The 25,794-nt window shown below is 51.6% G+C and overlaps 1 protein-coding gene across 5 annotated transcripts in view; it reads left to right on the top strand.

Annotated features, from left to right (window-relative positions):
- The window catches only part of LOC137757786 (ras-related protein Ral-B), a 66,857-nt gene that overhangs the window by 16,164 nt on the left and 24,899 nt on the right, over positions 1 to 25,794 (top strand). The window contains exon 1 of one of the 5 annotated variants that reach the window (XM_068534378.1): positions 10,429 to 10,497. The exons of 2 other annotated variants lie outside the window; for them this stretch is intronic. The gene's annotated coding sequence lies outside the window, so the exon portion shown is untranslated. Of the gene's footprint in view, positions 1 to 10,428; positions 10,498 to 10,708; positions 11,219 to 25,794 lie in introns of those variants that run through there. 2 more of the 5 variants (XM_068534379.1, XM_068534377.1) reach the window with 2 other exon arrangements.

Genomic DNA, 25,794 nt, shown 5'->3' on the forward strand with positions numbered 1-25,794 from the left:
ATTCCACTTCTGGGTATATACCCTCAAGATTTGAAAGCAGGATCTCAAAGAGATATTTGCATGCCCATGTCCATAGCAGCATCATCCACAAGAGCCAAAAGGTGAAAGCACCCCCAAGTGTCCACTGATGGGTGAATGGATGACCAAAATGTTATATGTATACATACATATGACACATGCTATATGGATGAACCTTCAGGACGTTAAGTGACGTGAAACGAGCCAGTCACAAAAAGACAGATACTGTATGATTCCATTTATACAAGGCCCCTAGAGTAGTCAGATCCTCAGGGGCAGAAAGCAGAAGGCTGGTTGCCAGGGGCAGGCGGGGCGGGGGCCTGGGGAGTTACTGTTTAATGAGGACAGAGTTTCAGTTTTGCAAGATGAAAAGAGTTCAGAGATGGCGGGTGGTGATGGCTGCACAACCATGTGAATGTGCTCACTGCCACTGAACCGGGCACTTGAAAATGGTTGAGATGGTGACTTTTATGTTGTGTATTTTACCACAGTTTAAAAAATAATAATAAATGAATTCAAAGCAAAACAAAGTCAGGGAAACGGATGTGAACCAAAGGGCCCGTGCAGGCCAGGTTGGCGTCGCATTATTTAATCCCCAGCATCCTGCGTGAGCTGACTTTCTCCTGCAGGCGAGAACGCTGAGGCTCACGGCCTCCCCGGCGGTCCAGCGGTCGAGACTCCGCGCTTCCACTGCAGGGGGCGCGGGTTCCATCCCTGGTTGGGGAGCTAAGACCCCACGTCCCGCACGGTGCGGCCAAATAAGTAAAAGAATAAAAATACTTAGAAAACTGAGGCTCAGGGCCATGACACAGCTTGCCCGAGGGCCCTCAGCCAGGCTATGGCAGGCCGGGATTTAAGTCATCTTTGTGTTCCGGGTGAGAGCTGCTCCACTGTGTCATGCTGGGTTGTAGCGTCTGGCACTTGGTCTGCTGGGGCTCCTCATACCCCCAGGGCAGCAGAAGAGAACGTGTACTTGGTGGTGAAAATGTGTGCACAGATTAGAGAGGCCTGAGTCATGGGGAGGCTTCTTAGAGGAGGGGGTGGGATTGGATAAGGCCTGGAGGGGCACCTCCTCCCCCATCTCCCCACCAGGGGTAGGGCTGCCACACACCATCTCATTTGAGCCCCGCTGTCGTTGCTGGGGGGACGCTCTCATGCCTTGGTGGGGGGGTCCCTCTGTCTGGGCCGGCCACTCTGGCCTCCCTTCTGGGCAAGCCCTGCAGCTGGGGCTTTGACAACGTCGGTGGGTGTGGGCCACTGATATTTGTCCACCCAGAGATCCCTGGGCTTGGGCAGGGTTGTCAGATTTTGCAAATAAAAATACAAGAGGCCCAACTGAATCTGAATTTCAGGTCATCAGTGAATAATCTGTAGTATAAATATGCCCGCAGTGTTGCAGCTGTAGTCGATGCGGCCACCTTAGTAGTCTTGGCCTTTGTCCACTGAGGGAGGTGCTCTGGGTGTTCCAGGTCAGGGACCTGCCGGCATTGGTCATCAAGCCCAGGGCCCAGCCTGTCACAGCTCTGCTGAGACATACGCGGTGGCCTTGGGTCAAGCCGCTACCCAGTGTGAGTTGACCAGGCTGACAGCAGGGGCCCTAATCACCAGGCGTGAGTAAGATGGGCCGTGTGCTTGACCTGCTCTGTGTGCCACACGGAGCCTGCAGTGGGAGACTGGTGCTGTCAGCACGTTGGGGGCCTGTGCTCCCGACCTGGCACGCTGGTCCCTGCATGTGCCTTCCCCGCCTCCTGCTGTACCAGTACCTCCAGACACAGCCCTCTGGCCGCCACATACCTTCTCCTGTGTGTCTACCACCTCACATCGGCCTCACCACGCGTCTCCAGTTCATTGAATGCCACTGCCTTGTCCTGGAGCCTCCTAATCCTATTCTTCCAACCATTCCCTCATCCATCCACCCACCCACCCCTGCATGCATACGTCCACCCACCCACCCATGCATGCATCCACCCATCCATTCATCCATCCATCCATCCACCCACCCACTCATGCACGCATCCACCCATCCATTCATCCATCCATCCATCCATCTGCCCGCCCACCCATCCATCAGTCCATCCGTCCGTTAATTAACAAGTATTGAGGCTTACTATGGGTCAAACACTGTAGCAGGCACTTTGCATAACATCTCAGCTGTAGGCGGGATTAAAGGAATTAATATTTAAATGTGAGTGGCTGATGACAGTCATCAGATATGAACAAAAGGACCCAGTCTCCCGTGTTTCAGCAATAGGTCATCTGGGGAGAGATTCTCTAGCCTCGCCCTTTATTTTATTTTATTTTAAAATATTTATTTATTTAGCTGCGCCGGGCCTTAGTTGCAGCATGCGGGATCTAGTTCCCTGACCAGCGATCGAACCCAGGCCCCCTGCGTTGGGAGCGCAGAGCCTTAACCGCTGGACCACCAGGGAAGTCCCTAGCCTCGCCCTTTAGATGGCAGCCACTCCTCCAGGGAAACTCCTGGAGAAGGCTTAGGCTGTGATGAGATGGGAGGAGGAACACGGGGTGGGGCAGGAGTCTGAGGGGCCTCCAGAGCAGGGAGCTGAGCTGGCGCTGCCAAAGGCGTGGCCTCCGCCCTGTCCGGGTGCCCATCGGGAGGGGTAGAGCACAGGACCTGAGGAGCACTCTTCCCTGACAGCTGGTGCCTGGCAGAGACTTGAGACTCTCACAAGACAGAGAAGACCGAGGTCCAGAGAGGGGAGGTGACTTGTCCAAGGTCACACAGGCTTGCAGCCATGGGACTGGGATAAAGCGTGTGGACTCGTCAGGCACACCTGGTTTGAGGCCTGGTCTGCCTCTCAACCTCACTGACCTACCTGTGAATAGGAAATCACACCTCCCTCTTGGACTGTGCGACATGAGACATGCTGAGACGCCACTGTAAACTGCTCGGCCTGGGATGTGGCGAGGTGAGGCTGGGGGATGGGGTGGACCCCAGTCTCAGCTGAGAGGCTCCCTGTGGCCTCAAACCCACCCCTGCGGCCTCCTGAGTCTGGGCCTCATCTCCTACCTGTGTGAGGTGTGGGCAGGCAGGTGCGGCCGAGGTGCAGAGGGCAGGAAGTTGGCCTCCGGCCGGCTGGCCCTTGCCATCATGCTGTGGGCCTGTGCAGCCCCCTGGGGCCCGCCTCGCTTCCTGCGGTTTCCGGCCCTGAGTGTCCCGCTGGATGTGCCACCTGCGAGGGCTGTGGAAGGAGGTCGCCACCCCATCCTTCTGGGGCTTTCCCAGCGGGGACCCGGCCTCCGTGGGAACCTGCAGCTTTCCCAGCCCTGGGGGCCACGCTCACCTCATTGCCGCTTTAACCTTGTTCCTGTCTACCCAGCTTCTTCTTGGCTGTTGTAAAGAATTAAAACTCGACAGAAAAATGGATTCCGGGGAGGGAATCGTTCCCCAGCCCGTCCCAGAGATGTGCATTTTCGTGTTTTAGTGGTCTTTCTGCTGGAGGAGGGACTAGGGGCTGGGGGGCGGGGCTGACTTTACTGATGGTAGTTTTCCTTTCCTTCCAAAGCAGGGGTCCCCTGGCTCAGGGGTCCCTTATCCCCCACCGGCCACCCCACATTCCTCAGCCCTCTGACCCCTTAGCCTGCCCTGCTCTCTGGAGCGGACGCAGGGAAGAGATGGGCTGTCCATAAAAAAAGAAAAGCACAGTATAAAAAAAGGCTGCTCACGAGAAGAATCACGGAGCGGGGGAGGGGCAGAGTGACAGTGGCTGCGGGGCGGGGCAACCCAGCCGCTGGAGGGGGCGGGGCAGGGACGGAGGTGCAGCCCCCCCCATCTCCCAGCAGCAGGCAGGCGGGGAATGAGGCCTGGGGCGCCTGGTCAGTGCTGGGCGGCCCCCAGGAATGCTCTGGCTGCCCTAGGCCAAGAGCAGAGCCAGTTCAAGGCCAACCTCCGGCCGAGCTTGACCTCGGGCTCTCCGCCTTGGGCCTCTGTGCCCAGGGGCCTCATCTAGAGAGTGAGGAAGAGCCGCGGCCTGGGCTGCGCGGGGGCGGGAGAGAGCAGAGGCCAGTGCCCGCAGCACACCCAGCTCCTGGGGAGGAACTTTCCCGGCCCCTTCTGGGTTCTCCCGGCTGGCCTAAGAATTAACTAGACGCAGGGCAGATTTGCAGGGGAAGTCGACTGTAATTAGGTACGTACAGGGGCTCCCTAAGAACATGGGCCCAGCACAAGTCACGCAGGTGAGGCTTACGCGCCATCCAGGAGGAGAATGGGTGGGGTTGGCCTTCAAAGGGGACCAAGGCAATTTACAGGAGGATGAAAGAAGCAAGTGATCAAATGTTTGATAAACAGATGTTTGCTGGGCTGTGCAGGGACATTGGGACACGGAGCTGCTCTGTGATCACACGGGCCTTGCTAATTTCCCCCGTCGACCACCCCTCACTCATGTTATTATATTATGGTTTTCTGCAGTGATAGTTCTTCTTCCCGGAACAGGCCCTCCATTTAAATTCTGTAGGCGGTTAGTTAGGGGGAGGGTCGAAGTCTTTTGGGCCTTGATTGTTTTTAGCTCAAAATAACGTGCAAGCCAAAGAGACACATTTTGGGGTGGCAAAGTTCTCTCCCCTACACAGCCAGCACCACTTCTTTCCTCATCCCTCCTCCTAGCTCAAGTTTTTGTGTCCCCGTGTCCTTTGTGTCTGTCCGTCTGTCCACCTAGCTGCCCAGAGCTAGGCTCTGTGGGTCTCATGCATCTGCAGCTCAGGAGCACGGCTCGGCTGGGAGAGAGGAGGAGTGTCTTCCTGCTGTTAGAGGGGGCTGGCTTCCTGGGAGACCATGGCTAGTATTTCATGTTGGAGAGAGCTCAGGACAGAATCCAGACCCTCGGATCTCATTTTATCTCACCCTCGAGGGCTTTGCCGCTGTCACCCTGCAGGACTTTTGCTCTGGTTACCTGGAGGTCAGCACTGGATCTTGGTGGTGGTTACTGTGGAACCACGGAGCGTGTGTGTCCCCAGAGTGGGAAGGGGAGAGGGTGAGCTGGCACGTGGTGGGTTTAGCCATAATGATGAAGACTTACTACTTAATGACAAGACAGACTTGCCCTCACTTCTGGGGGACAACTCTTGGTAAGCTATGATGGCAGAAAGATAAGTGCAGCTGATTCAAGAATTCAAAATAGCAAGGAATCATTGTTTTCTAATGTGCGTCCCAAGTGGATTCGTCTCTTTTGCAAGAGGAAAGCTCCTCCACCTAATTAACGGGGCTTCTGCAGAGCAATTGCTGGAATGTCGTCTGGTTAGTTCCTGCTGCCTGGCTAGGTCTGTAGAGACCACATAGGAAGGTGGTAACGGCGAGAGAGAAGCTCTTGATCAAACAGTCTTTTTCAGTGACAGTAACTAAACTGAACACCAAAGGCAAGGTTTTGAACACGTTTAGGAATAAGTAAGCATCAGGCGCTTTTGCTGGTAGCTGCCAGCGAAAGGCTGCAAGGAAGGGGAGGCTTGGGGCTGTTTCCCAGGCTTTGGAGGAGGCTTCCAAGTGAGAACTCAGGAGTCAGAACCTTTTCCCGGGGAGGGATAAGTCACTCCATGCTACCTGTGTGAACGAAAGATCTCTGGTCCTCCCCTAAATACTTCCCCTAGCCTAAGACTTCAGGTTTTAGTTTTGGACGATGAAAATATTTTTTTTTTCTTTTTGGCCTCGCCATGCAGCATGCGGGATCTTAGCACCCCCGACTGGGGATTGAACCCGTGTCCCCTGCATTGGAAGCGCAGAGTCTTAACCACTGGACCGCCAGGGAAGTCCTGCACTGAGCCGTCTTTAGTCATTTATTCCTGTGTGTGCATGAGCCCGTGAGACCCGTTCCTGAGAACAGGAAGCACAGGGCACTGAGGGCTGGGGAAACAGAGCAGAAAGGTGACTGGAGCACTGGAGGTGCGCCCCGTCTAGTCTCGCTGTTTACAGTAGATTCTCCCCGCCGTCGGTAGGTAAGAATGGCTTTTTTCTGTCTATAGATCGGTGGCCCCCCTCTTTTTTCTAATCGAGGCGGTCACCAAGTATCAAATGCCCACAGGGATGTCGGAGCTTGTCAGACTCTAATAATACCACCTAAGGCTGTTCTGGCTGATGTTCTAGGAAATTGGCCAGCTCTCTGCTCCACACCCTCCCCCGTTCCGCCTGGCTTTTGAGCACCCGTCTCCCTGGAGTCAGGGCACCTCTGGGGGTCCCGACGTCTAGCCTTGCCTCTGCTTCCTCTGGGATTTGGCAGGAGGACCTTCTGTTTAGTCTTCAGTGCTTTTGCTCCCCTCCTTCTGCAAATCTCCCCGAACCTCCTGAGGGCAGATTTCCCTTCCAGCCTCTGGCCCTGCGGACCCCACTTTGCTTGGACCCCCGGAACAGCCTTCTAAGCTCCACGCCCACACCCGCCCCTTACAGCTCGACCTCCACACGATAGCGAGAGTGGTGTTTCTAAAACCTAAATCAAAGCCTGTCAGCCTGCAGACTTGAACCTCCTCAGTGGCTTCCTGTCACACTTGGAATACATTCCAATCTCCTCACCCTAACCTAGGAGCCCCCAGTGATCCAGATCCCACCTCCCTCTGCACCCTCTGGGGTCTCACCCGCCCGCCCCGCCCACGGCGCTCCGTCCACGCCTCCCGTCTGCTGTCGAGAGGACCAAGCTTTTCTCTGCGGCTTCTTCCTCTGCTCAGAAGGTTCTCTCCTTCCCCTCACTCCCAACCTTTCCTGACACTGATTCCTTTGTGTCCTTCAGGTCCTAGCTTAAATGTCGCCTCCTGAGAAAGACTTTTTTTAAAAAAAATTTTTAATTGGGGCATGGTTGCTTTACAATGTTGTGTTGGTTTCTGCTGTACACGAAGTGAATCAGCTATGTGTACACACATCCCCTCCCTCTTGGACCTCCCTCCCATCCCCCGCCCCCATCCCACCCATCTAAGTCGTCACAGAGCACGGAGCTGAGCGCCCTGTGCTGTACCGCAGGTTCCCACTAGCTCTCTGTTTTGCACATGGTAGTGTGTATATGAAGAGAGACCTTTCTTTGACCACCCAGTCTGAGGTCATCGGGAGTTCTCCGGTTGCTTGTCCGTCTACTGGTTCTCTCGTCTGAGTCGTCCGCCACCGCATCCCCAGCTTGGTACACGTTAGGGCCTGGCGTCAGTCAGAGGAGGCGAAGCTCTGCAGCCAGAACAAACAACTCCCGAATCTTAGCGCCTTCAAACCACGAACGTTTGTGTCTCAGCCACGGTCAGTGTCCATCTCAGGATGGCGGGGGTGGGGGTGAGAGGCGCTGGGCTCACTGCAGGCGCCGGGGCCGACGGCGTGGCCACCCTCCCAAACATTCTCAGCGGCCGCGCCACCGAGAAGGGTCTCGCACTGACACTCTCCTGCCCCCAAATGACTACGTGTCCCTTCTGCTTCCAGCTCATTGGGTAGAACTAGTCACATCGCCTCACTCAAGCACAGGGAGCTGAGAAGCTCAGGCCCCGCCAGTGCCCGGGAGAGAGAAGTGGAAATACTTGTCAGACAGCGCTCTGGACTCAGTTGATAGTTTTGAAAGAGGAGCATTTAGAATGCTTTTTCTACAGCTGCAGTGGGTGACAGTGACCATACAGGGGCCTGCTGGGGATCTCGTATCCCTGCTGTTCAGGCCCTTGGCTCTGTGGGCAGTCAGGGTTCCCTTAGGAGAAGCTCAGCAGACAGGGGTGTCCCCTGAGACCAGACAGGAGCAGTCCCAGAGGCTCTGTGGCCGGTCACCTCTCAGGGCTCACCCCCCACGGGACACGTTCCTGGGCTGTGGCCTCTGTGAGACAGCCCTTCCAAAAGGGTCCTGCTGGTCCTCTCCGAATCCACCACGCTCAGCTGGGGCCTGGTGTGTCCAGGAGCCGAGCAGATGTTCCTACTGGCCGAGTCCCAGGGGAATCCCTCCGAGTCCTGGGAGCTAAAGGAGGGGAGGCGGGGGCGGGGGGGTGGAATGGGGTAAGAGAGTTAGGGCAGCATTTCTCAGAAAGCCCACTGCCTCCATTCTGCATGACATTCTGTTGCTAGTCACAGGAATGGCACTTACGCACCCAGGAAAGGTAAGGAAACCGCCTGTGGCCACTGTGGACCCTAGGGATGTGGGCACAGGAAGCGCTGGTCATCTCCACAGCCCTGATCCTGTTCCCTAAACTCTCCATTTCAGCTGGCCGGGCTGCGGGGAGCCGCTCCGCTGTCTAAACGTGCATCTGGTCAAACGACAACATCACAGCAGGTCGTTGCCACCGGGCTGCACACAGCAACTGGCTGCACGACAGCGGTGCGCACACCCCAGACACCACGGGCCTCGGGACGAAATGCTGTCCCCGAGGTGGTTACGAGGGGCTTGAGTGCGCATCTTGGCCTCTGGCGGCAATCACGGTTGAAGCTAACATTTGTTAAGCGCTCATCAAGTTCCTAGCACTGTACCTACCAAGAGCTCTACAGGTAATTGCATTTAAATCTTCACACCTGCAGGGCACAGGTGCTGCTCCTATGGGATGGCTGGGGAAACTGAGGCCCGCGGAGGCTAAGCAACTTCCTAACCACTGCTAGTTCTGTGAATCTGTGCTTCCTGATTCTAAACCTGTGCACATCATTGTTACTCCATAGGAAAAAGTTTGCACCTGATTCCCCTTCTAGGTTATAAATACTAGAGAGCTGACTTTTTAAAAAAAATTTTTTACCTTAAAGTTTATTTTATTGGAAGTATAGTTGATTTACAATGTGTTAATTTCTGCTGTACAGCCAAACAGTGATTCAAGTTATACATATACATATATATACATTCTTTTTCATATTCTTTTCCATTGTGATTTAACAGGATATTGAATATAGTTCCCCGTGCTCTGCAGTAGGACCTTGTTGTGTATCTATTCTCTGTATAATAGTTTGCATCTGCTAACCCCAACTCCCAGCCCACCCCTCCCCCACACCCTCCCCCTTGGCAACCACAAGTCTCTTCTCCACCTGGCTGTGAGTCTGTTTCGTAGATAAGTTCATTTGTATCGTATTTTAGATTCCACACATAAGTGATATCATATGATATTTGTCTTTCTCTCTGAGTTACTTCACTTAGTGTGATCATCTCTAGGTCCATAGAGAGCCTCCTTTTCTGAGAAGCCTCCTACCTTCTCTCTTATAGCACCTGGCAGAGTTTCTGTCATATAATTAGCAGGCAATATAAGCCTTTAATGCGTACGAGAAGCGTAAAACAGAACACTTAGGATAGTAGGGTAACACTAGGATATTCTGGTGACATGTTTTTTGTTAAGCCCGTTGCTTAAGACTAAGTTAAAGCTTCTGTGCTTTTTGATACAGCTCTTGGTAGAGGGCCTGATTCTGTTAGTTGCTTATACATAGCAATGTAATCAAGGCACAAAGCCTCTCATATACCACACACAGCACCCTGATGTATAATTATCAACAAGGAAAGGATTAATTACACGGTGCTAGTTGCTGTGGATATCAAATTGAACAAGAGATAGTTTTCATCCCTAGAGATATAGAGGCGGGCATTTAAACAACTTATTGCCATACAGTGTGTGAGGGACGTGCCATGAGGTTTGTGTAGGGATCAGTGGGGCCATAAATCCTGCGGAGGCGAAGTGGAATGAGGGTAGGACTCAGCTCTAAGAAGAGGCAGTTAGGAAAATCAACCCAAACCCTATTTGGATCGAAATTACAAGTTCCCGAGCCTTATGGGTGAAAACCCCGTCGGCCACGAGTTTACCCACTGAACTTCCGACATCGAGGCTTCCGCTGGGGTGAGGATTCCGGCCCTCATACGTGACCTGGGCCAAGTCACTGCGAGGCCTTGGCAACCCCATTACTGCTAATGGGGTGTCATCAGCCTGGCGAGTGGTGGCGGCAGGCGGAGGTCCCGCCTCGGGGAGCCCCGGGCCGGCGTCCAGACAGCCGCCTGGAGGCATCGTGATTTGCCTCGGTTTCTCCACATCAGGCCCGCCTTTCCCTTTTGCTTTCCAGGGCTCTGGCCTCGCCCTGACCTAAGCCCACAGCGGGAGCACCCCTGCCCGCCACGCCCAGAGTCCCCAGACCTGCTCGGATTCCCTCACTGGAGCAGTGGTCACGTGCAGCGCGTCAGCTGCCGACAGGAGGAAGTGGAGGTGGGCGTGGCCTGCGTGCCGAGCCCGCCCCTCCCGCCAGAGGCGGCTTCTCATTGGCGAAGCTTCCTCCTCACCCCGCCCAAGGCTGGGAAGCTCCGCTTCGGATTGGCTAGTAGGCTCCCGATGGGCGAGGCCTCCGGGGGACGGGCGGGAGCGGACAGCAGGGCGCGCTCTCGAGGGGCGGGGTTGCCTAGGCGACGCCGGGCGCGCGCTCGGGGGGGTGGGGAAGCGAGCTGGCGGCTCAATGACAAATCGGCGGGTCAGGGCTGGGGTCCGGCCGCCACTGGAGGCGTAGGAGCGGGCGGGGCGGGTCTAAGGGCGGGGGCCGGTGCGGACTGCTAGGCGGCGCGGGACGGGTCGCAGGTAAGGGTGTCCGTGCCCCGGCGGGGCCCTGCGGGCGAGGTGGGTGGGGCGCGCGCGGGGGAGCGGGGGCGCGCCCCGGGCCGGGTGGCCCCTGGCTCCGGCTCCGCGCAGGGCTGTGGCCGGAGGGCGACCTGGGGGCGGCGGCCCCGCTCGAGCCGGGTTGGGGGGGGGGTCCTCCCAGACCCGCTTGGGGCGGAGGAGATGGGGGCGGCGCCCCAGCCGCCCCCCGAGTCCGCCGCTCCTTCCCTTGTCCCGCAAGTGGCCTCTGCCGCCACTTCCTGCCTTTCGGGCCTCCAGCCGAGGAGGGTCCACTTCCTCAGGCCCTTAGTCGCCGCTGTGGTCAGGGTGAGGCTGTGAATGTCGCGCAAACTTCTTAGCGCCTCAGGAGCTTGGCCGGGGACGCCCGGGGGCCGCGCTTCGGAAGTTGCGCGGTCTGCTGCGTGTTGGGGTTGCTGCCGTCCTGGGGCTGAGCGCAAAGTTGTCCCCACCGCCCAGCTCCCTTCCGCGAGGGGCTGGCGCTGGGGCGGCTTCTCCCGGGGCGCACCCGGACCGGCCCGTGCGCCTCGTCTCGCCCCCGGTAGGTCTAGGAGGTCGTGTCCGTGGTGGGTCCAGACGCTGGTGCCGAGACAGCTGCGCCCAGGCTGCTCGTGGGAGCAGCGTCCGTTCTGTGCTCGTTTTCGGGTGAATTCTGGAAACGTTGGAACTTTGATGTTGCCTTCAGGTGAGTCTTCCGGGGAGAGGCTCTTGTGTCCCGCGCACTCGTTTAGAATTGCCATTGGGAGAGACTTGGCTGATGGCTCGTTGGAGTTATCTGTGACTGGGTTTCGTTCCTTGTAGAACAGTGAACGTTCTGCTTTGTCCCGGTTTCCTAACCTCATTTTTAACTTTTTTGGTTAGGTTTTGAGGATGGATAGTGGGCACTGATTGTCAGAGGGGATGGTGTATCCTTCAGGCGGGTAAATGACCCATATTTTAAGAAGAGCAGCAAGATTCTCGGATGTCAAAGTTGGAAACAATCTCAGGCAGTGTTCCGTCAACCTGGAACAGTATGATTGGAATGTCGACGTTCTCAGATGCGGGGTGAGCGGGAAAGGTAGCCTTGGATATTGGGAAGGACAGGAGGGCAAGGTGCGAAGACCAGGTTCTGAAACTTCACTCGTGGCGTGATCTTGAGCACAGCTTTGCACTTCTCTGTGCCGCGGAGTCCACAGCTGTAAAAAGGTGATAGTCGTTATCTTCCTTGTTAGGGTTCAACGGAGTAAGGAACGCTGGAGGCGTCCTTTGTGGCGGTGGGGGTTAGGGTTAGGGGTGGGAATAAGGCCAGGGACACACATCCCTCGTGTGTGGCTTCAGTTGCTACAGCTCGTCTTTCTCCTGCCCCATCTGGGTCTTCCCTTCCTTTTCTATTCATGTTATTTCCCATTGGAAACAGTGACTCTTGTGACCCGAGGTGTCAGCAAGATTTCCCTGTGCCCAAGGAGTAGAACCTTTCCCAGGGTTTCGTGTGGAAAAAAGTGGGGGAATAACTTACTAGATGTCTTTTGGGAATACGGGACTGGACACATAAAGACAGGAAAACAAGAATAGGGCCGCAAATGGGATCTCAGTGGGTCTTGGTAGAAGGTGGAAGAGGTGGAAAAGTTCTGATTTCTTGCCTTAATTCTTCAAGGTTCTTGCCTTGGTGGAAGATGGCTTGAGATTCTGGAAATGTTTAGACCACAGGGTTGAGATAATTCTTTGGGCTGCATCACCCAATCCCACGATAAGTCTTTGCATTCAGTTACTAAATTCTTACCCACCTAGAAACATAATTGGAGCCTCTTTCTGAAAGCTAAATGTGGAGACAGTGTAACGACCTAGAGCAACAGCCCCGGGAGGTCCTGGCAGCTCTTCTGAGGCTTCCGGTGCAACCTGTCTCAGGGTGGTAGCAAGAGTCCCACTTGTCACTGGCTCCAAATCCAGCTTGTCCTTGACTTACTGAGGTTACGTCCCGATAGACCCACCATAGGTTGAAAATATCGTAGGTCAAAGATGCATTTAATACGCTTAACCTGCTGAACCCCATCGCTTAGCCTGGCCCACCTTAGACCTGCTCAGAGCATCCCCATTGCCTCCAGTTGGGCAGAATCACCCAAAACAAAGCCTGTCCTATAATAAAGTGTTGAATATCTCAGGTAGCTTATTGCATTCTGTACTCAGAGTGGAAAACAGACCGGCTCTGTGGGTATGGAGGGTACGGACTGGTCCTGTCTGAGCTCTTCCCCCTTGTGATCCTGTGGCTGATGGGGGCTGTGGTCCAGCATCACAGAGAGGAATTTTTTTTTTTTTTTTTTTTGTTATTGAAGTATAGTTGGTTTACAATGTTGTGTTAGTTTCAGGTGTACAGCAAAGTGAAACATATGTGTGTGTATATGTTTTTCAGAATCTTTTCCATTGTAGGTTATTACAAGATATTGAGTAGACTTCCCTGTGCTGTACAGTAGGTCCTTGTTGTTCACCTGTTTTGTATAGAGTAGTGCGTATACGTTAATCCCAAACTCCCGAATTTACCTCCCCCTGCCTCTCATCCCCCGCCTGCTATCCCCTTTGGTAACCATGAATTTGTTTTCTATGTCTCTGGGTCTGTTTCTATCTTGTAAATAAGTTCATTTGTATCATTTTTAAAAAAGACTCCACATATAAGTGGTATCATATGATATTTGTCTTTCTCTGACTAACTTCACTTAGTATGAGAATCTCTAGGGCCATCCATGTTGCTGCAAATGGCATTATTTCATTCTTTTTTAAGGCTGAGTAATATGCATTGTATATATGGACCACATCTTCTTTATCCATTCATCTATTGATGGACACTTAGGTTGCTTCTTGGCTACTGGAGTAAATAGTGCTGCTATGAACATAAGGTGCAAGTATCTTTTTGAATTATCGTTTTCTCCGGATATATGCCCAGGAGTGGGATTGCAGGATCATATGGCAACTCTATTTTCAGTTTTTTAAGGAACCTCCATACGGTTCTCCATAATGGCTGCACCAACTTACATTCCCACCAACAGTGTAGGAGGGTTCCCTTTTCTCTGCACCCTCTCCAGCATTTATTATTTGTAGACTTTTTGATGATGGCCATTCTGACCGGTGTGAGGTGGTACCTCATTGTAGCTTTGATTTGCGTTTCTCTAATAATTAGCGATGTCGAGCATCTTGTCACGTGCCTATTGGCCATCTGTACGTCTTCTTTGGAGACGTGTCTATTTAGGTCTCTGTCCACGCAAGAGGGTATCTTACCGCATATTGCTAGCCCAGGAAAAGATCAAAATCCAAAATTTGAAGTAGGTTTCTACTGAATGCGTATCTCTTTTACACCATCATAAAGTTGAAAAATCGTGGGTCACATCCTAAGTTGGGGGCTGCCTGTACAGAACATACAGCCCGTTGGATGTTTTTCTAAAGTGAATGCATGTTGCTGAGGAGTCTGAATGAAAGGGACCTGAGTACCAGAGAAATGGAGCCCTTCCCGCATCATGCAGAGGGGGCCTGGGTGGGCGAGGAGGAGGAGGGAACCTGATACTTACTGAGCATCAGCTGTCTGCTCGCACAGACTCCCTGATCTAACCAATACCAGATAAGTATCTGGCCTTGGAGATTTGACCATGAGCTGTGTCCTTTAGCTCCTCAGTTCTTTTGGTTCCTAGGAATACAAATATGGGTGTGCACGTGTACATATTGGATGTTCCAAAAAGTAGAGGGGCCAAGCAGACACGAGGGCAGGGCATGTGAGCTTTTGGGTGGGTGAGAGTGGAAAGAAAGACGAAGAGAATGTGGATGCTGAGTGTCAAAGAGGGAAGGTACGTGTGGTTCCTATGGCAACTGCAAAATACCAGCCGGGTCTCAATTTCAAGTTTATGTTACTCTAAAAAAAAAAAGTAAGTGCTTATCATTTTCCTGAGTGTTCTCTGTCATGGTTGTAGACCAATCTTTGGGGAGTTTTTGCCTTTTAAAAAATCGAAGTCTAAATGCAGAAACAGGTGCCATTAATAGATAATGGCTAATACATTGTTGTCTTTGTTGCTTTTGTCAGTGCTTCGTGGGCAATATGTATACAGTATGATTTAGGCCCACTAGATTGGGAATCGACATACAAAATATTGAGTTAGGTCTCATCCAAATTAAAACATTCCAAGCTATGTAATTTTGCTTAGTATATGGCATGAGTTGAAGGAAATAGAGTAGTTTGGTGCTGTGTGGCTGCCTGCCTCAAAAGTTTGTCTGTCTGTCTTTTGAGTGAATTTTCTACTGCTGTGTAATAAATTGGCCCAGACTTAGCAGCTTGAAACAACAGACATTTATGATCACATAGTTTCTGAAGTTCAGGATCTGGGAGCAGCTCGGCTGGGTGCTCTGGTTCAGAGTTTCTCCCGAGGTTGTGATCACTGCCCCGAGATGGGGGACTCACATGCCTGTGGCCTGGGGGCCTCAGTCCTCACCACGTGGCCGCTCCACAGAGCTCTGCACAACCTGGGCACTCACCTTCTCCCCGGGGCAAGTGACACGAGAGGGAGAGAGAGGGAGAGGGAGAGGGAGAGGGAGAGGGAGAGAGAGAGAGAGGATGATCCCGATGGAAACTGCCGTGTCCTGGGATCTCCTCTTGGAAGCCATGTGCCATCCCTTCTGCCAGCACATGGGCCAGCCTGGTGCAGTGTGGGAGTGGGCTGCCCTGGGGAAGCCTGAGGGCCACTGGCATTCTTGGAGGCTAACTACCACAGTTTCCTTTTGAAGGTTTTGTTTCATATGCTTCCTGAAGTTTGTACCATAGGAGATTAAAATGCAGCTGGAGTTTTTACTATTCTAGAAACTTTTCATATTATACTTGAAACGTCATGTTCTTTCTCTGCTCCTTCATTGTCAGATGCTAGGATTAATTAGCCAAATATGCAGTAGCTTTGGAAATTAGAAATTAAAATCTCGCTAGTCCCTAAACAAAATGGAACAGCTGAGTTTTTTTTAAACCCTGGAACAAATTGGTAAAAAATTATTGCCAAAATGATCTCCCTGATGAACAGCTTAAAGTCAGTCATTAATCATCTGTGTATTTTTAAAAAATAAAACTCACTGGCAAAGTAGCTGAAAAAATCTTGGAGAATCTGGGTGATGGACACAAGGCTGTTTATTAAACGCTTCTTCCTGTCTTTACGTATGTGTGAAACTTTCCACAGTAAAAAGTTTTTTTGAAAAAGAGGGAGGGAGAAAAGAGGCATAATCACAGGAAAAAGTTTTCTAGAGCCCTGATGCTAAGACCAATAAATAAACTATGGCATTCCGGGGGAAAAAAAAAAGCCTCTCCTCCAATTACCATAAAGCTTTGGACAATATTTCTCTGCTTAGCAATTCTTCATTTCTCTTTTGAAACCCTAATACATTTAGCTTCTAGATGAAATCTTTCTGGAGGGTCCATACGTGGAGAGAAGAATTTAGGGATCCTGAGACGGAAGCCTGAGTCAGTGACCTCCAGGTTTCTTTCCGTCTCTAAAAATTCTATGATTCTAGTACTTTCATGTAACAGATATCCTTTGACTCAAGCATATTTATAACAAGAGGCTTCATAAATCATGTTAAATTGTAACTTCAGCAAATGAAGTCTTCTGAGAATCGCTTCTGTTCATTCCAGCCCAGTTCAAGGCTGTTGGACTCATCAGGAGGCCAAGTGGAAAAGTCAGCACAATTTGCCGTTCCTCTCTTCCTATTTTTGGCTCTTTTCCCATCCGCTGCCCCAGTTTATGAGCTAGTGTCTTACTTTCCTTTATCCTGCCATTTATCCTCTCCCGTTGTCCCCTCCTTCCTCCTGCCAGTCAAAACAGGAAAAGATGGGTGGCCAGTCAGCCATTGTGGAGTAGCTGATCCCATCGTTAGGACTGGATTTCAGCCAGCGTGGTACCTCTCCTCACCCTTGCATATTAGGCCTTTTTTAAATCTCAAATTGCATATGTTCGTTCTGTAAAGTCTGCCTTTTTTTTAACTTCTAAAGGGGTTCTACACCCGACTCCAAGGTGGGGTGGGATGAGGGCACACCACTGAGAAACCCTCTGCCACCAGCGGGGCGTCCTTCATTTCAACCCGACCGTGACACTCTCTACCCAGGGGTAGCGCCAGACTCCACAGCTCAAGGGCTCAGTCCCGCAGGACTGGCGCCGCTTCAGACACCAGTCGCGGGTCCAGGTCGTCACCTGTGCTTCCGACCAAGCGGCTACAGATCGGAGGTCCCCGTGACACCCTGATTGGGTTTCAGGTGCCAGGTCGTCGCCTGCACTCCTGACCAACTGGCTATAAACCAGAGGTTCTCACCACCCCCTGCTTGGGTTCAGCTAATTTGCGGGAGTGGCTCACGGAACTCAGGAAGCCCATTTACTCACTGGATGACCAGCTTGTTACAAAGGATGTGAATCAACAGCCAGGTGAAGGGGTGCACAGGGTGAGGTCCCAAACACAGGCGCACGTGTCCTTGTGGAGTTTGGGGCCCCCCACGGTGGCACGTGCCACCGCGCGCTCTGGTTCTCCCACCTGGAAACTCTCCTCAGCGCCTTCTTTTCGGTTCTTACGGAGGCGCCGTCACACAAGCGTGGCTGATTCAATCACTGGCCATTGGTGACTGATTCAACCTCTAGCCCCTCCCTCCTCCCCAGAAATCAGGGGGTGGGGCTGAAAGTTCCAGCCCTCTTTTCAAGGCTGGTTCCCCCGGCGTCCTCAGGTGCTTCCCCCGAGTCCCCTCATCGGCTTAACCCAGTTGTGGTGGGAAGGGGCTTGTTGTGAACAAGACGCTCACGTCACCTTTATGGCTCTGAATCGTTTTCTGGAACTGAGGGCAAGTGACCAAACATAACAAAAGGTGCTCCCCTTGCTCTTATCATTCAGGAGGTTCCAAGGGTTCTGGGAGCCGTGGGCCAGAAGCTGTGGACAAAGACCAAAGACGTATGAGAACTATAATTAGGTCATCTGAATGACCGCATATATATTTCTCATAACTCACAGTATCATAACCTCCTAACTGGTGTAAAGCCTGTCCACCATCCCCGTGTCCACTGTCATTCCCTTAGGCCAGGCCTGCTGCATCTGCCCCGTCTGCTCTGGGCCGCTCTGCTTTTCCACGCTGTAGCTACCATGATCTTTTCAACTTGCAAGTCTAATTTTGTCACCCATTTGCTTGTAACACTTGGAAGGCTTTTCCGTGCACTCAGCAGAAAGTCTAAAATCCTTAAACTACTGGGCCTACTGGCCCTTACTTTCCTCTCTACCTCCATCTCATGCCAGGCTCCGCCTCTTTCTTTCTGCTCCAGGCAGCCACGTGGATCTTTCTTCAGTTGCCTGAGCGTACCGTGCTTCCTCTTGCTTCGAGTCTTCCTAAAAGCCAGATGAGGAAAGGGTAGAGCGCGTGGAAGGGGTCCTGGGCAGGACAGTACTTGGCCTGTGCTGGGAGCTGAAGGAAGGCACACTGGCTGGGGGAAGGCCGGTGCAGGGTCTTGGGGCGACGGTGGGTGGAGGGTTTGGGTTTCATTCATGGTGAACACACGTCCACTTGTAGGGGCTTTTGTTTGCAGCAGGGGCTGTGTGGAGAAGAGGCTGTGGACAGGCTGAAGTGGCGATGAGAGGCCAGTTAGCAGGTTGTGGCTGGTCAGTGGTTGGTGGCTGGCTCTGGGCTCTGGAAGCAGATGGCTTTGGAGTGGGACTTGGAGGTGGAATCAGTAGAACTGGTCGTGAATTGAGGCGGCGGAGGGGCAAGAGGGGTCACAGGTGACTCCTGGGTTTCTGGTGGTAGTGATGAGTATGGCTGGCTATGGGAATCATGGAGAAGGAGCAGCTTTTAAGGGGGGAAGAATCTAGAGTTCTCTTCTGGGAACGTTAAGCTGGAGATTCTTGTGAGACACCCGAGCGGGGAGAGGTGGCCCAAGGCAGAGGAGGTGAAGGAGCCAGGAGGTCAGGAGAGCGCCCTGGGCTGCGTCCTGAGAGTTTGGGGGCTACAGATAAAGCTGCTGAGACGGATGAGATCCCCGCAGGGGAGAGTGGGGAGGTGAGGGGGAAGGCTGAGCTCTGAGGAGGACTGACACGGGAAGCCAGGTAGAGGAGAAGGACCTGACGGGACCCCCTGCCAGGGGAGCAGCAGGGCCCGGGGGGCCGTGTCTGCAGGGAGATGCAGAGGGCTCTTTGCTTGGCCCTCTAGGCGCCTTCCCCTTGCTGGGCACACTTCTCTCTCAGCGGCTGCACCCTCGTGTTTGAGAGGACCGGAGAGGAGAAAGAGAACTTTAGCTGGAGTCTGCAGCATGGAGTTTATCGGTGACCTTGACGGGACGGTCTCGCTGAACTTGTGCTGGGGGAGGGTGCAGGGTCAGAGCGGATTCGGACGGAGGGAAGAAGCACAAGGCCCTGCTGCTCAGAGGGGCTCTGTGGTGGGAGCAGTGTCTGGGCTGCGCTGGCAGAACTGAATCCTGGGCTCCACCCCAGACCTGCCGAGTCAGAATGCGCGTCTGAACAAGATTCCCAGGGAATCTGCCCGAGAGGCACTGGCACAGGTAGCCAGGCCCACAGAGGAATTGTGTCACTGGCCAGAGGGGCGTACATGTTGAGGACGAAGGTTAAACAGAACCGTCTCTATGCTGTGGGGGAGGATCCCGTAGGGAGGCGAAGGCTGACTCGAGATGCAGGGAAACGAGGGTGACGGCAGAGGGCCGCTCTGGGGCGAGGGGGCAGCACGGAGTCCGGAGCCTGCGTGGAGGGCTGGCCTGCAGGAGCCCGGGAGGAGGTGGGCGTGGATGTGGGCGGCTGGGGATTGGGAGGCAGAGCAATGGGGCGGCGTGCCCGGTGGCCTCTGTTTGGGGAAGATGAGGTAAGGCACTGGGGCAGAGCGAGCGTGGGGAGGGCCTGGGGAGCCTCCCAGGGAGATTTCTAGGAAGCGGGGAGTGCATGCCCGTTCCGCTTTGTGACCCTAAACGCCCGGCCTGTGACGTTTCCTGAGGCTGGTTGCGTGGCTTGCTTTCCCGCTCCGGCAGCGGGAAGGGTGGTGAGCGGGAGGGAGAGGCTGCGGGGTCTCTGCCGGGGAAGGAGGGGCGTGGGCCCGCGGGGGAAGGTGCTGGAGGCCAGGGCTCTCGTGTCCAGAGGCGGAGAGTGACGGCGGGCCGGCACGGGAGCCGGTGAGCTAGCGGAGTGGAGGCCGGGGCTGGCCCGTTGGAGGACACGACTCTGATGGCAGTGCCCTGCCGTGGCTTAGCTTCGGCTCCTCGGCCAGTTTCCTTCTCAAGACTTGCTAGAATATCAGGGTGATACTCCAAAGGCGAAGCGCTTACTCAGAGCCAGGTATCGCGATAGGGGTTTTCTCGTTTCTTGATAATGACTCGGAGGATACAGATCTCCTGTGTATTTTATGCATCACACGGAGGCTGAGAAAGGCAACTTAACCAAGGTCGTTAGCTCCCTAATGGCAGGCTCCAGACTTCAAGTTGAGCGGCTTTTTCTCCTGATCCACACTGCAGTTGGTATATAGCTACTTTTTAAAAAGTTGTGGTGAAATATACATGACATAAAATTTACCATTTTGACCTTTTTTGCGTGTACAGTTCAGTGGCGTTAAGTACATGCACGTTGTTGTGCGGTCATCACCACTGTCCAGACTCCTAAGCACTTGCATCATCCCATCTGGAACTCGGGGCCCATTGGACACTAAGCCCATCCTCCTGGCCCTGGCCCCCGGCCCCCGGCCCCCGCTGGTCTGCTTCTCATCTCTATGACTCTGACTGTGCCAGGGCCCTCGGATAAGTGGAATCACAAGGGGTTTGTCTTTTGTGGGAGCTTATTCCACTCAGCCTAATGTCTTCAAGCTTCATCCATGTTGTAGCATATGTCAGAATTTCATTCCTTTTTAAGGCTCAGTAATACTCTACTGTATGATGGGCCACATTTTGTTTTCCATTCATCCATCGATGGACACTTGGGTTGCTTCCACGTTTTAGCTATTGTGAATAATGCTGCTCTGAACACGGGTGTACAGATATCTATTCAGGTCCCTGCTCTCCGTTCTTTGGGGTGTATGACAACTGCTCTTTGTTGTACGTTTCCTCTCAGGTCTGTGTTTTATTGATAGAGCTTGTGCTCGAGTTGCCTCTGCATTTCTGTCTCTTGATGAGCTCTCTGATCCACGAATTCCAGGACTTCGCACCACGTTTGAAGGTCTCTCCCAGCCCAGCCCAGCCCACTATTGGAGCAGCACAGTGTCCAGCTCAGGGTGGGGATGCTGAGGCAGGACGGCTGGGTGGCCACTCCCAGCCCTGCCACCGACCAGTTAAGTGACCTTCCAGGTCACATAGCTCTGTCTGCGTGCATGTGATGTGCTAGCAGATAATGCAGAAGTGGTGGTAGCGCGTCTCTAAACAGGATCTTTTTTGGGTTAGTCATTCGGGACGGGGCCGTGTACGCGCTAGTTCCAGACTTGCCCTTCAGCCGTCGGGAAGTGAAGCAGCTCCCTGTCTCCACGGCGGCCTGTGCAGGTGGAAGGAGCTCAGGTCTAAATTGGTGGCCCTCTCCAAGGCCAGGGAGATCCCCAGATTCCCGGCGGGGTGAGGGCCTGGTGGGAGAGGTCTTTATTTCAGAAATAATCACACGTTCTTAAACAACCAGAGCTTGCCAATTACCCTCCACCATTTCTTATTGCTTAGCTTGTAGTTCAGCAGAGTCATCCTTCAAGGGAATACACTTCTCAGAGTTTACCAGTTACCACTTGTCCTTTTGAGGCCTCCCAACCCAGACGGAGAACCAGACGGAGAACTTGCTTTTCTTATCCACCACGGACTGAGCATCTCCTAAGTGCCAGGCACACGGCACACAGGATGAATGGGCAGCTCTCGGTGTCTCTGCGGGACAGACCTCATGCAGTGCAGCCGTGGGTGGTGTTGACAGGCCTGGGAGCCTGCGTAGACTGGGAGGGTCAGCTAAGCTGGGCGGCGGGCTGTCCAGGAAGGTGGGGGAGGAGATATTCAGGCGGCCACTCCATCAGGAGGAAGGAACATGTGCCCAGAGGTACAGACCAGAGGCAGGTGCTTATGAGGAGTAACTCAGAGCTTTCTGGCTTTGTGTTAGTTAATTGAGTTTGTTTGCGTTTAAGGTTGGGTTCCCCCCCCCCCTTTGGTGGGAGAACGGATAAAGAGATATGCTTTAGGGAACAGAAACACCTAAAACAAATTTCCTTAGGCACACGGGAGCACTAAGTTGTTTTGCAGATCTAATTTCAGAAGAAAAAAAAAACAGCAAAACCTTGGAAAGGAACTTAGATCATTTAATTCAACTTCCTTATTTTCATAGACATGGAAACTGAGTCATACCTGCATGGGAAGATAAAAATGTTCTATTCCCGGTGCTGGGGGCAGTAGCAGCTGCACACAGGGAGGGCGCCCTGGAGTTTCCTTCTCTGAGTCAGTACACGTGGGAAAGGCTGAGACTACAGAGAGAAACTGAGCGCTCTGATGACTGCAGTTGTTTCCTGCTAGGACCGGCACTCCTGGAGTCCCCGTTTCGTGAAAAGCAGTAAGAACGTGCAAATTTACCAGCTAGAGAACTCCATACCGAGTATCTTTGTTTGCTAGAAAGATTTGCGGGAGGGCTCAGCCGCGGCCCCCGTGAGTCTGTGGCTGTGGAGACCCCTGGCTGGGTGACCAGCAGCCCCTGGAGCTCAGGTGCTCAGAGCAGCTGTCCTGCCCTTCCCGTCACCTGGCCGTCCAGGTTCAGCTGTCCCCTGCAGGGGCCTGGGCTCCCTTCCGAGAGGCAGATCGGGTACGAGACGGCCAGTCAGAAAGGTCGCTGCCAACCAGATAGCAATCAGATGACCATAAGTGCTCATTTAAAGCAGTGGGTGAAATGATGAGACTCTTAAAGAGTATTGAAATAACAACCTTAAGAGATTAAAATTCTTTAGTGACAAATTCTCAAACCTTAAAAAATATAAACTAATGTTATCCGCTTGTCAAACTTTGCTTTTGAAATAAGGAAGTAGTGGCTTAACAGTTTTTAGGCTTTTGACCATAAGTACCTGAAATAAGATATGAATGAATCCCCAAGTGTCAAGTTTACGCCATGCGCTAGATTTCACACCACAGTGTGGGTAAAATCCATGTTATTTAGGTTGCAGCATGATTTATGTGATGATAAAAGGGAAATATCCCTACAGTGGCAGGATACAAGAAGGAAAGGCAGCTCTGGGGCCTGCCCTCAGGGAGCTTCAGTTATTGTGGAATGAATAGCAAAAAGCAAGTAAGTAGGAAATAAGAAAAGAACTGCAGGCTGGGGTCAGGGCAGTGAGAGGCGCAAAGGGCAGAGGTGGGGGATGCGAGGGCTGCCTGAGGCCGGGTGGTCCAGGAGGCCTCCCTGAGGACGTGATGTGAATGTGGAAGCCCACAGGACAAGGAATCGAGTCTGAGCGTTGACTGCGAGAGGCCTGAGGTTGGGAGGGGGGCGATGGTTGGGGCAGAGTAGCGGGCCACGAGGTTGGAGAGGGGAGACCCACGACGGGAGAGCAAGTTCTGGTCCTGGCGGCATCGTCCTGGTCCCTGGACATCGGCTGTGTGAGCCGATCGGTGACTTTTCTGCTTAAGCTACTTTCACTTGGGGCTTCTGTCACTGTGGACAAGAGTCCTAGACATACAAGGGGCAGAGCAGTGGGCTTCCCTGGAAGCTCCTTCGGCTGTATGTAGAGTTCACGCTTTATTCATTCAGGAGGAAGTGCTTCTGTGTCGTGTATTTCCCCCCCGGCCCTGCCTGGGTCTCAGTCCCTGGACTTGAGTTGTTTGTGTACTTTCGAAGCCAGGTGTGCTGTCACCTGGTGCCCTCAGTGGGAAGGGACAGAAGTGTCAGGTAAGCAGCCTCACACCCAGAGGGTTTTTTTTCTAATTGAAGTAGAGTTGATTTACAATGTCATGTTAGTTTCAGGTGTAGAGCAAAGTGATTGAGATCTATATCTATATATTCTTTTTCAGATTCTTTTCCATTATAGGTTATTATGAGATAACCTATAGCTCCCTGTGCTGTACACACACATGGTAAATGTCTATGCTTTCCCAAGAGAAACAACCTTTAAAAAATTTTCTTTCTCGTTTACTCGGGGCTCCCCTATTTCTGAAGACTTTAAAACTTCAGTGTGAATATATGGAGATGGCTGTAGTACTTGAATTTGCCGAACAGAAGTTAAATAGAAGAGTCTATGATGACTAAGACTCTCTAGTTAGGAGGTGAATATGAAGAGGAAAAGCATTCACTTGATGGGCTGAATGAAAAATAAAGAGATCGTCTCTAGGGATGACATCAGAGAGTTAAGCAGTGATACTTCTCATCTCCATCGAGATACTAGAAACTCAGGAAAATAATTTTGAATCAGTTTGTGAAAAGTGAATCAATTTTCTTAAGATAGCAATGAACTATGGCCCTTGCAAAAACAAAGGTGATAGAACAGTGTTATCTGTGAGACTGTCAGCTAATAGTCATTAGAAAATAAGAATTCCAGCTGAAGTTAGATTCATGGTTCCAGCCAGATGAGTATTCTAATTGCTATGGAATTAAGGTGATAACTGATTCACTTTGTTATAAAGCAGAAACGAACACACCATTATAAAGCAATTATACTCCAATAAAGATGTTAAAAAAAAAAAAAAGAATTAAGGTGAGAAAATGGCTCCCATCTTAGTTAATTCATTCAATTAATATTTAAATATGTTTTCTGTGATAGGTAATGGGTGAAATTGTGGTAAACAAAATACAGACTCTGTTCTCAAAGAACTCAAAATTTAATGGGATGGTTTTCAATCTAGGTGTGAATTGGAATCACCTGGACAGCCTGAGCACCTAGGTTTCCATGTGCCTAAATTGGAATCTCTAGGGGAGTGGGACCCAGGCACCTATATCTTTGTCCTCATTATTTTAAAAAACTTTTTAATGTGGAAAATTTCAAATATATATAAAAGTACAGAGACTAATATAATCAACTACCTTGTATCTACCAGTCAGCTTCAACAGTTTATGATCAGTTTATGGGTAATCTGATTTCATCTACATCCCTACTTCCTCTCTTCCCCCTTGATAACTTTGAAACAAATCCCATATATCATTTAGCTTCTTTTGTAATGAGGTTAAATGTAGTCACTTGAAATTTTTTTAAAGAATAATTCCTTAATATTATCAAATTCAGCCAGTGTTCAGAATTCCCCAGTTTTCTTGTGTGTGTGTGTTTGTTCAAACTGGGATCCATATAAGGCATGTATTTCAGTCAGTTGATATGGCTCTTAGGTGTCATAATTTACAGGTTCCCTCTCCATCTTTCTTTTCTCTTGCACTTTATTTGTTGAAGAAACTGGGTGGCTTATTCCATAGAGCTTCCTACAGTCTCTGTGTTGCTGATGGTGTGTCCGTGTGGTATGTTCAGCATATTCCTCTGTCTCCTGCACCTCTGGTAAGTCAGTAGTTAGATTTAGAAGCTTTTTGTCAAGACTACATCATTGATAATTATGTGTCTTTTTCAAGGTGTCAGGTTGTCTCTTTTTGTAATGTTAGCAGCCATTGATACTAGATTTCTTAACTCATGAGGAGTTGCAAAATGGTGATAGCCCCAATTCCATCATTCCTTGATTAGTTAGAATATTTTGTAAAGGGAAACTTTGCTTCATCTATTATTTGGTCACCAGTTAGTACAGTTTATATAGGAGAAGCAAGATACCTTTTTAATTCTTTCCCTTAATTTACCAATTTTTTTTTTTTTTTTTTGGAGAATACTGGGGGCATTGTACATGAGGTTGGAAAATGGCCTCTCAAAGATTTAATTTACCAATTTTTAAAATAATGAGTTGTTTCACTAGTCCTCCAAAGGTGACGAATAGGTGCTTTTTTAGTTTCATTGTGAACAAATTAGATGTGTTTCGATCCATTGCAGTTATTATCTTTATTGATCTTAAATTGTCCATCTTTGACCCGTCTCTTCAACTTGGCTTCTGAGCATGTGTGTGTGCCTGTGCTTGCACAGGTGTGCATTTAAAAATTCTTATTTTTGTAGCTAACAGCATTTATTGCTAAACTACAAAAAGAACCTCTGGGGAGGGCTGCCACTTTAATTGCTTACCTTCTAGAATCAGTGTTCACAATAGAACAGTCAGGAGACATTTCCTTAATGGAACGTGGATGAGAAATGTGCCATAGTACATGTTATGGAAAATTATTTAAAATGTGTCCTCATTTTTATTTCTTAAAACTCTTCCCTCATCGTTCATTCATTCTTTACACGTTCTC

The sequence above is a fragment of the Eschrichtius robustus genome, unplaced genomic scaffold (assembly GCF_028021215.1).
Source record: "Eschrichtius robustus isolate mEscRob2 unplaced genomic scaffold, mEscRob2.pri scaffold_403, whole genome shotgun sequence".
Classification (NCBI taxonomy): Eukaryota; Metazoa; Chordata; class Mammalia; order Artiodactyla; family Eschrichtiidae; genus Eschrichtius; species Eschrichtius robustus.